At 41.3% G+C, this 11448-nt stretch overlaps 1 long non-coding RNA gene across 2 annotated transcripts; it reads left to right on the top strand.

The window, feature by feature from the left end:
• Positions 1 to 126: 126 nt before the first annotated feature.
• Spmip10 (sperm microtubule inner protein 10) lies at positions 127 to 11187 on the top strand. Of its 2 annotated transcripts, XR_001184081.3 has the most exons (3): positions 127 to 2366; positions 2847 to 2955; positions 6023 to 11187. It is a non-coding gene; the product is annotated as a sperm microtubule inner protein 10 (long non-coding RNA). The 2 variants fall into 2 exon arrangements; XR_015438818.1 differs by having other exon boundaries at positions 127 to 2955.
• The last annotated feature ends 261 nt before the right edge of the window (positions 11188 to 11448 follow it).

Below are 11448 nucleotides of genomic sequence, written 5' to 3' on the forward strand. Positions count from 1 at the left end.
CTGTACATTTATTTTAAACTAAACTTGACATCTTTTAAAGTGTCATTGAAGTTAGATCGTGAAGAGGGAAATGGTTATTGATTGCTTCTTATTTATAAAGAATGCAAAAATAAAATCTTCGGTAGTCCTTAATGAGCTTTATTATTTATCTGTTTGGTGCTGAGGATTCACCCCAGAGCTGTGATGGTGAGCCTTTTAGAGACCAAATGCCCAAACTGTGATCCCACACCCATTTATCACAAAGTGCCAACGCTGCAATTAAACCTGAATACTGACGTTTTACTTGAAAAAAGTCATCCAGTGCTCGGCTATTGGGGTGACTTGGCTTGTGTGCCAACAGGACTCTGCCCTCTGCAGCATGCATGCTGTAGGTTTGCCACTGTTGCCCTGGGGCCTGGGAATATTATGAAGTGAGTGCTCTGCTGTTGAGCTACCTCCTGGCCCTGAATTGTTTTCTCCTTGTGGTGCTGGCGATTGAGACCAGGGCCTTGTACATGCTAGGCAAGTGCCCAATTTTTTAAATCTCAATTATTTAATGACTGCTGTAACTAAGGAAAAAAAATATATTAGGTCAGTGAATATTGTCCCTGTGTGGTTTTTTGTTGTTGTTGGTTTGGTTTTGTTGGTTTTGTTGGTTTTGAAACAACCTAAGTCATTAGGTTTCCTAGCTTGGGCTAGAACTTGATTGTCCTCCTGCTTCAGCCTCCTGGAGAGTTGGGGTTATAGGCATGTGCTACCACACCTGGCTCAAATTACTTAGGAGAGGTGATATTTTCCCTCTGGCTAGGATAGACCCAGGGGCTTCATACAGGCTGGATGTATCTTCTACCACTGAGTTATCCTTACTCCTCTAAGGTAATTTTAAAGCTACATTGCATTAGAAAAGATACACATGTAAATATTATTAATATTACTGCTTTCTCTACTGCAAGTTACGATTTTTAAAGGGCACTAATTCCTGAGGCTACTTTATCTTCATGAAGATTGTCTCTTTTTTTTGTATCAGAAATTGAACTCAGGGCCTTGAGCTTGCCAGGCAGACGCTGTACCACTGAACTACATCCCTGGCCCAAGATTGTCCCTTTTAAGCTGGGCATAGTGATACACCTGTTAGCCCAGTTACTCGGGAGGCTGAGGCGGGAGAATTGCAAGTTTGAGGGATAGCCTGAGCAATTTAGACCTTGTCTGATAATAAAACCAGGTTGAGTGTATAACTCAGTACTCCCTGGGTTCAATCCCTAACACTACAACAAGGGAAAAAAAAGATTGCCTTTTTGAGTACCTTCAATTTCATTTTTGTCAGTAATTACTTTTTTTTTTGGTACTGGGTATTGAACTCATGACCTTGTGCTTGCGAGGCAGGCACTGAAACCACTGAGCTAAATCCCTGGCCCAATAATTACTTTTTAAAGGTTTGAAACCATGCAGATACCTGGCTTGTATCATATCCTGTTGTATAGAAGTCATGCTTACATTTTTAAGGTTCTTTAAATTTTTCATGTTTTAAGTTTACTCTTATCAGCTATGGTGACATATATCTTATAAGTAAGTAAGCCCAGTTCCTTGGAAGGCTGAGGCAGGAGGATATCAAATTTGAGCCTAGCCTGAGCAATTTAGTGACATAGTGAGACTCTGTCTCAGAAAACAAAGGAGTGGGATGTAACTGTGCAAGTGGCCTAAGTTCAATGCTCAGAACCACAAAAAATAAAAATAGTTTTATCATTAAAATATTCTGCAATAGAATAAAAAATATATCAAATTGGTTTGGATTTAAGCAAATTTGATATACTATGTGTATCTAGTAGGTGATAAAATAAATGATGAGCAGTATATAAAGTGTTTCTATACCATATATAGAGAGACAAGAAAATTAGCCAAAGGCAGAGAATGTTAATATGAAGTGGCTTATTTTGAATATTCAGTCTGTTTTTTCTGGTATGTGGCAAGTTTGGAGTGTGCAAGCATTCTCATTTTTGTTTTTTTTAATTTGTTTTTGGTACCAGGGATTGAACTCAGGACCTTGCGCTTGCGAGGCAGGTGGTGGCACCACTGAGTGAAATCCCTGGCCCAAGCATTCTCATTTTTAATTGCTTACAATAAATGTTTTTGTCAAGAAAGGGTATTAAAAACATACTGAAAATAGCTCTGAGCACACTTTTAACTGCTACCATAACTGCTAAACGTTGCTATGAAGTTGGGAGACATTGTTACATCAGAGCAGTGGTTTCATCAGAACAGTGACTTGGGTTCTGGATGTGAATTCTGTCACAGCTGGCAGTGATGGCTTCGGAAAAAAACACTTGTCCTCCCTTCCCTAAACTGGCCAGCAACTGCTCTGCTGAGAATCCCTATAAGCCTGCCAATGAGTGAGGACCGAAAGGGCTCCAGGGCAGGGGCCGTTTGTTGATTTGTTTCTCAGGCTGGGAACTGTGTAGAGCAAAGTATCTGCTCCCTGGCATATACAGGAAGCTTCATATTTCCAAGGAAAAGGTAGTGTGTGTGCCGAGAAAGCAAGTCTGACCGAGTGTGGAGCTGTATACATTGAGAAGGCAGGTCAGCACCACCTGTTCGTGCCTGGCCAGAGATTCCTTTGTACAAGGATGACGCACTGCCTCTCCTTGAAATGGGTGCCTCCTGACCCTGTGTGCAAACTCCATGCAGTTGGAGGTGCAGATACCCAGCACTGGCTGCATCTCGGTACTCAGTGGGGTGTGAAGGGGGTGATGGATGAGGCCACAGTGTCACAGCTCTGGGTCCAAACATCGTGGACACGCAGTTGCCTCCCTTCCTTGGAATAACGCTAGAACAACTGTCAACTCACAAGCCCTTTCTTTCCTAATCATCAGGTGTGAAGAGATTCATTTGCCACAGTTTTCACTAAGCCACAAGATGATCCCACAACGTTATGTTATGCCTTGGAAAGAAAACATGAAATTCAGGAATGTGAACCTAAAGGTATTTTCTCATAAAAATCCATAATTTAAAAACCTATACCATTTAATACAGTCTTAAGAGTAGACCCCAAAACTGCACTTTCATATAAACTTGCAAGCAATGTTAATGTATCCAAATAACACAAATGCAAACTTTAGATACACTGAAGGATTATAGAACCTTCATATCACGCTAACTTCTGTGTTAAGAAGCTCAGCAGAAGTAGGTGCCATTAATATTAAAGTCACAGTGACATGCTGCATATTCAAGTAGAGGGCCATGGGGACAGCTGAGCTAGATTTTCAGACAGCGTACTTTCCATTCAGTGCTCTTGATTAGTATTAGTTCCTTTAAAATATTTTCCAAGTTCAGAATAACCGTTTACTTGTGATATGGTAAGTTGTTCCTTCAAAGGAGAATAAAATATATGGTAATAATCAACTCAGAGGAAATTTCAAGTTAGGACTCCCAGAAAAAAATGTTTTTCTTAAGTGACTTGTACATTTCAATTATGTAAACAAGCTAATATCAAATAAGAATGTATTTTGCCAAGACAGATACTGCAAAATACAAATATTTATGTAAGATATATTACAAAATATGGCTCAATTGTCCTCTTATAGTTGTTTGGGTTTTTTTGTTCTTTGGTTTTTTTGAGACAGGGCCTCCCTATGTAGCCCAGGCTGGCCTCGAACTGGCAACAATCCTCCTGCCTCAGCCTCCTGAGTGCATACACCACATACCCAGCTACAATTGTTTTCCTATGAAATGTACATATGAACCTAGCATGGTAGTATTTGCTTGTAATCCTAGCACTCTGGGTAGGAGGATTACAAGTTCAAGTCCAGCCTGGCCCCTCACAACTTAGACCCAGTTACAAAATAAAAAATAGGAAGGACTGGAGTTGTAGTTTACTGTACAGGCCCTGGGTTCAATCCTCAGTGCCTCAAAAAAACCCCCAAAAAACATACAATGTTATAAGACACATGAAGCTGCATTCACCTTAGGTTGGTGTGTGTGTGTGGGTGGGTGGGTGGTTTGGTTTGTTTTTGGGTTTTTGGGTTTTTTTTTTTTAGTACTGGAACTCGGAACCTTCCACGTGCTGGAACCATTGAACTAAATCCCTGGCCCTGTGTTTTTTTTTGAGACAGGGTCTCTATATAGTCTAGGCTGGGCTTGAACTCACTGTATAGCCCAGGCTGGGCTCGAATTCAGTGATCCTCCTGCCTTAGCCTCCCAAATGCTGTGGTTACAGGCATTGCCGCCACACCCAACATACTGTTTATTTTTGTCCTTTTTTCTTCTTCTTCTCTGGTGCCGGGGATCAAACCCAGGGCCTTGCAAGTGCTCAGCAAGCGCTACCACTGAGCTACATCCTCAGCTTGGGCTTGTTCTTAAGAACCTTAATTCAGCATAATTTTTCAAAGCTATTTTACTTTTGCAATTTAAAGTGTTCCTTACAACAGGGCATGGTGGCACATGCCTGAGAGGCTGAGGCAGGAAGATTGCAAGTTTGAGCTCAGCCTGGGGAACTTAGTGACTTAGCAAGACCTTGTCTCAGAATAAAAAAAGGGCTGGGATGTGTCTCAGTGTGAATGCCCTGGGTTCATTCTCCAGGACAGCAAAATACATATGTGCATCGTACATAAAATTTAAAAATAAAGTGTTTTCAACAGTTTAAAAAATATCATTAGTAACTGGTGTAGAGAACATTGTTCCTTATGAGATTACTATGAAAATTAAAGAATGAAGTGCAAGTGCCCACAGTGAATAAATGCTCATATATTCCTCCCTTGTTCCCCTTCCTGTTTTAACAGTTTCTTCCTGTTTCCCAACATCCATTACACATCTCAGTCCTTGGGTTTCCACATTCAGTTTCTCACACCAGAGAAACAACGGAGGAAAACATACGTGTTCGATTTATTTCACTTAAGAGTATGGTCTCAAGGTCCATCCATTTAGCTATAAATGTCTGAAGCTCCTTCTTTATGGCAGAGTAGTACTCCATTGTATAAAAAAACCACATCTTTATCCACTCATCAGTTGATGGGCATTTGGGCTGTTTCCAAGCTTTAGCTATTACAAACTGTGCTGCTATCAACATGGGTGTGCATATATTGCTGTGGTATGATGTTTTTAATTCTTTTGGGGAGATACCAAGGAGAGGCATAGCTGGGAGTAAGAGGTGATTTTTAAAATCCATATTTAACCACAATACAATAATATAGTGTACCAGAAATGGGCCACACCCCCCAGCAAGGCCAGAATGCTGCTCAGCAGTACTGAAGCATCAGAAGGAGAGGAACACTAAGTCAGTAACCTCAAATAGCTGCTGCTTATTCAGCAAGAGTTGTAAGAGTGGCATTATAGCTATATCAGTTTAATGCCTGAAATTGGCAAAAGATCTCTCATTCGCCAGTGGACTTTTTTGTTTCTTTTTTCTTTTTTTGGTACCGGGGAACGAACTTGGGTCCTTGCGCTTGTGCAGCAGGTGGCGAAACCACTGAGCTAAATCCCTGGCCCTCTTTCCTTTTGCAGTGCTATTGATTGAACCCAGGGCCTGTCTCATGCTAGGCAACTGCTTTGCCACTGAGCTACACCTCCAAAATGTATTCTTATGTTTTGTTCAATACTCAAAGAATCCTTCAATATTTCCATTTTATAGTTGAAAAACTGAATTGTGTGGGGGAGGGGTAAGTGAATTGTACAAGCTCACATAAACCGGGACCTAACATTCAATAATCTAACTCCACATTTATCTGTCACCTTTATAACTGCAATCTACATGATACCCCATGGTTGTAACACTGAACACAGAAAGCTACTTTATCTTAATGTCCCTCACATAGTTAGGAAAACTATCAGGAAATGCCTTTTTTAAGGCAGGGTCTCACCATGTAGCCCTCAGACTGCCTATGTTGCCCAGGCTGGCCTGGAACTCACAGGCACCCTACCTCAGCCTTCCAAGTGCTGCAATTATAGGCGTGTGCCACCATGGCTGGCTGACACTTCCATCTTAATCTAACAAGGATGTTTGATGTCATGTGGCATTAAGCAGGGGTTTTTGTTTTGCTTTGTTTTTTCTTAGAAAGCAGAAGTATCTGGGATCCATACCGGCCCATTAGAAGAGTCTCTGTTTCTGAATCACAGAGAGAGGCTTTGCCATGGGGAAAATCATAAAGTCATCTTGAGGAAAAGCCCACTGGAGATAAAAATTGCGGATATGCCTCTGCATTCACCTCTCTCCAGGTACCAGAGCACTGTAATTTCTCATGGCTTCCGGAGGCGGCTGATCTGATGACAGAGGCGGTACTGACACTGGACTGGGGATGCAGCTCAGCAGGACACCTGTGTGGAGTGCATGTGAAACCTTGGGTTCCAGCCCTAGCACCACAAAACAGATAAATAAATTTAAAGTAAAGTGATAAAATACTCTGCTAAATGTTTCAGCCCATGGTACATTTATATTTCACCTACAAGTTCCATTTGTTTAAAAATCATAAGTCAAGGGCCAGAGATGTAGCTCAGTGGCACCGAGCTTGCCTGGCAAACACAAGGTCCTGAGTTCAATTCCCGGTACCAAAAAAAAAAAAAAAAAAAGAAAAGTCGTAAGTCAAGAGAATCATTTATACATCACAGAAACTTTGGAAAGGAAAAAGGCTCCGAGGTCATCTGACATGAAGTGGGAGAGGAAAGGAACTGCTTTCACTGACGCTAATTTCCACCCAGTAGACGAGGAGCAGATGGGGTCAGTGCCACTGCCTGACCTCACCACGCTGTTGTCCTCTGCCTCCTGCTCACTCTATTGTTCACCCCCTCCCATACTTAGTTTCAGGTGAGCCCAGCTGAAATAAAGTTTCAGGATTCAGAGTTGTTTTTGCTACTTTCTGACTGGCCCTGCCCCCCTTCTTTCTGCCACCCCTCCAACACACACAGTAAAACTCTGGACTATAATTAGAAGTGTTCGGCAGACAGCCCTATTGTACAACATACGTTTTTTAGCTGTGAGAGATGTACTTTTTGTATTGACTCAGTAGATATAAGTATGAGTTTCCTATAGCAAAGAAATGATTCACATAGTTGAACAACATAAAAGCAACCTATGCAAAATGGCACAACCACTGTAGAAGAAAGTATGCTGGTTCCTCAAGAAATTAAATGTGGAATTACCACATGACTCAGCAATTGCACCTGAGTATATACTCAAAAAAGTTAAAAGTGGAGACTTGAACAGATATTTGTGTACCGATGTTTACAGCAGCAGTACTCACAATAGGAAAAAGGTAGGGACAACCCAACTTTTATCAACTGCTGAAGGTATAAACAAAATGTACATGTGATAGTATGTTATTCAGCCATAAAAAGGAGTGATTTTCTGATATGTGCTACAACATGCAGAAACCTTGAAAGTATGCTAAATAATATAATCCAGACACACCATTCTTTCTACCATGTAGAGGATACAGTAGAAAATGACTCTACAAGCCAGGCAGAGAGCTCTCACCAGGAAGAAGCTGCTGTCATCTTAGTTCTGGGCTTTTCAGCTTCCAAAACTGTGAAGATGAATGTCCGTCGTTTGAGCCACCTGCCTGTGGCATTTTGTTACAGCCTGAGCAAACCAAGGCACAGTGTTCTGTATGGATTCAGATTACTTTCTGGAGTCTGTGTCTTTCAGCCTGAAGAACTGCTATACTTCTTTTAAGGCACATCTACTGGCAACAAATTCAACATTGCTTATCTGGGACATTTGTATTTCACCATTTTTGGGGAAAGAAATTCTGACAGATACAGGATTTTTGTTTGTTTTTTCGAGCACTTTGAATATGGTATTGCACTGCTTATGGCTGCTATTTTTTCCTGCAAAGTCAGCACTTAATATTAACCGGTGTTCCCTTTGTAAGTAACTCATGATTTTTCCTTGCTAATCCTTGTCTCTGACCTTTAACATTTTTGTTGTGAAGCTGTTTGTGGGCATCTTCGTATTTTTCCTATTTGAAGTTCATCATGCTTCCATAACAGGGATTTAGAAGCTAGACCTGAAGATACCCAGTGGGTAACTAAAAGACAGATCTTAAACCTCTTTGCTAGTGCTTCTCAACACAGCTGTGCTGGTTAAAGCCCCTTTCTGGCCCCTCTCCACCATTTGTCTCCTTGATTGGTGGTGTGGGAGGGGTGACCAAGCCTGGTCTGTTGGGACACCTAGATTTGGGGCTTTTGCCCTGAAACCTTGAACTTCTTGGGTGTGTAGATGATGTTTCTGGATAAATCTAGCAAGCTTTCAGCCATTATGTGTTCACTTTTTCTTCTGTTCCTCTCCCCTCCTAGCACTCTCCTCACAGGCATGTTGAAGGTCACTGAGACATTTTCTGACCCCTGGATGGCTCCTCCTAGATCTTTCCCCAGTTCTCTTGGGCAAACTAGCCAGCCTATAAGTTACCCCATACTGTTTCTCCATGAGTCTATGAAGATCCTACCAGTTGCCTTTCAAGAACGCAACCCTCCATGTTTTTGGTTTTAGTTTTGTTTTGGTTTTCGAGGTGAATCTTACTGTGTTGCCCAGGATGGGCTCAAAGGATCCTGATGTAGTCCCTTGTTTTTCAGAGCACCCTTAAGCTTTAACTTCTCTCCACACCACTGCGAAACAGGTCAGTTCCTATAGAAAGAAATATGGACCTACCTATTTTACAGCCTATTTATCCTCCCAGTGAAAATCTCCCAGTCCTGGCTCTGGAGCTCAGAGTGAGGACAATGGCACACTTCTTTCCAAGTGACACCCCCACTAGGAGCTGAGGACTCAGTGGAGAGGAGGACAGTGTCCTGGTCTTTTCAGCTTCCTCTCTGAGCATGGACATACCTCCTGCATTCTGGACAAGGTCTGTTGAGGCCCTGGTATTCTCAGTAGCTCTTGTCCGAGATGGAGCTTCTATCCCACAGGGTGGGACTGGGAAAGAGGGACCCCCAACCCCTTGGCCACACTTCCCTGCACTAAATTCGTGCCCCTTGGGAAAGACAGCCTTCTGACTAGGGACTGAGAGATGGAGCCCTGCAGTTTTTAGACCCTAAAAACAACAAAAGAAAAGAAAAATGGATCCAACAGTTGTTAGAAGAAGACTAAGATTAATTGGAATTAGTGAAAAATCAGAAGAAAGCACAAATAGCATTAAAAAATCTGTTTAAAAGGTAAAGATCCCAATGATGAATGTAACTATTGTATACCTAAAATGTACCAATAAACTTAACTGCCTCCTAAAAAAATCTGTTTACAGAAATAATAGCAGAAAGCTTTTTGAATATGGGGAAAGAATTTAACATACAGATGACAGATGCATATAGAATCCCAAGGGCCCGGGATTTACCTCAGTGGTTCTGCTACCTGCCTCGCAAGTGCAAGGTCCCGAGTTCAATCCCCGGTACCAAAAAAAAAAAAAAAAGCATATACAACCCCAAATAGCCATGAGCAGAAAAGACCATCTCTGAGACATCATTGTCAAAATCCCAGAAGTACAACATTAAAAGAGAAACTTAAAAACTATTTGAGAAAAGCACCAAGTCACTTATAAAGGTAAACCCATTAGAATTATAGTAGACTTTCCAGGTGTGGTGGAGCACATCTGTCATTCCAGCACTTGAGAGGGTGAGGCAGGAGGATCACTGCAAGTTCAAGGCCAGCCTAGGCTACATAGTTCAAGGCCAGTCTGAACTACATAGGAGACCCTGCCTCAAAAAAAAGAAAAAAGAATTATAGCAGACATCAATACAAACCTTATAGGCCAGGAGAGCTTGGAGTGCAGTGTTTCAAGTCCTAAAAGAAAACAACTTCCACACCCGACTGATGTATCCTGCAAAAGTTATCTTTCAAAGTTAATGGAGAAGGGCCAGGGATTTAGCTCAGTGGTTCTGTTGCCTGCCTTGAAAGCGCAAGGTCCTGAGTTCAATCCCTGGCACCAAAAAAAATACAAAGTTAATGGAGAAATAAAGTCCTTGTTTGCATGACAAACAGCACCTTAAGAAATTCATGGCCACCAAACTTAGCATTCCAAAAAATTCTCAAGGATATCATAGAAAAAGACAATGAAGCCAACAATTCCCAAAAGTTTAATGTAATGAAGACACTGGTGAGTCTTTTGGGGCCGGGGCAGAATGTTATGGCTTGTATATAGATATCCCCCCAAAGCTTCATTTGGTCATAGGTGGAGCATTTTTGAGGTGATTTGATCTAGAGTGTGTGATGTCAGGATTAAGGATGTGATGCTGGAATTGATTCTCAGTGTGATGTTAGGATTAAGGCTCTCCCACCATGGGTGTGAGTGCTACCCATTAGAGTAAGTAGCCTGGATAAAATATAAAGGACAGAGAAAGGGCTGCTGTTGTCACTGCTTGTCTCTTACTGCTACACTACTTCACCGCTTGCTGCCTTTTCCTTTGCTGCCCTCTGCCCGCCATGAACTTTTCCTCCTCTGAGAAGCCGCTCTGCCTTGCCTCTCTACCTTGGAGCCAGCCAATTATGGACTGAAACCTCACAAACTGTGAGCTGAAATAAACCTTTCTTCTTTTAACTTTGGACATCAAGTATTTTGTCTCAGCAACAGGAAAAGAGTAAGCATTTAAGCAGGAGGGGAAAGAAATGGAATCAGCGATAGGAAAATAAAGTAATAGGAAAAAGTCAGTATCTTTCAATAATAACTCTCAATGTGGATGGTCTCAATTTCTCAATCAAAAGACATAGTTTTGGAGACAGGATCAAAAAACAAAACCCAGTGGTATGCTGTACACAAGAAACACATTTAATCCAAAATAAAATTCATAGGCTTAAAATCAAAGGATGGAAAATAATACTTCATGCAACAGGAACCCAAAACAAGCAGGAGTAGCTATCCTATTTTCAAACAAAGTGCACTTCAAACCAAAACTGATCAGAAGAGGCAAAGGTCACTATATATTGGTTAGGGGAAAATTCAATGGGAAGATATAACAATTATAAACATATATACATCAAATAGTGGCACTCCAATCTTCATCAAACAAATGCTACTCGACCTAAATGATCAGATAAACATCAACACAATTATAGTGGGGGACATGAATACCCCACTGTCACAAATAGAACAACTAGGCAAAAAAAATCAACAAAGAAATATCAGAGTTGAACCAAACCTTGAGACAAATAGACTTATTAGAGATCTACAGAGCCACCCAACAACAGAATATACATTCTTGAGTCTGGCATGGTGGCAAATGCCTGTAGTCTCAGCATCCAGGAGACTGAGGCAGGAGGATCATCACAAGTTCAAGGCCAGCCTGGAATACATAGTGATATCCTGTCTCAAAAAACAAATATATAGGGCTGGGGATTTAGCTCAGTGGTTTCGCTGCCTGTTGCACAAGTGCGAGGACCTAAGTTCGATCCCTGGTATCAAAAAAAAAACAACCCAAAACTCAAATATATATATATATATATATTTTTTTTTTTCATTCTACATGAAACTTTCTCCAAAGTAGACCATATAGTGATAA

This window comes from Heterocephalus glaber, unplaced genomic scaffold (assembly GCF_053883595.1).
Source record: "Heterocephalus glaber isolate CG9 unplaced genomic scaffold, H.glaber_assembly_v1.0 deba00001463, whole genome shotgun sequence".
In the NCBI taxonomy this organism is placed as follows: domain Eukaryota; kingdom Metazoa; phylum Chordata; class Mammalia; order Rodentia; family Bathyergidae; genus Heterocephalus; species Heterocephalus glaber.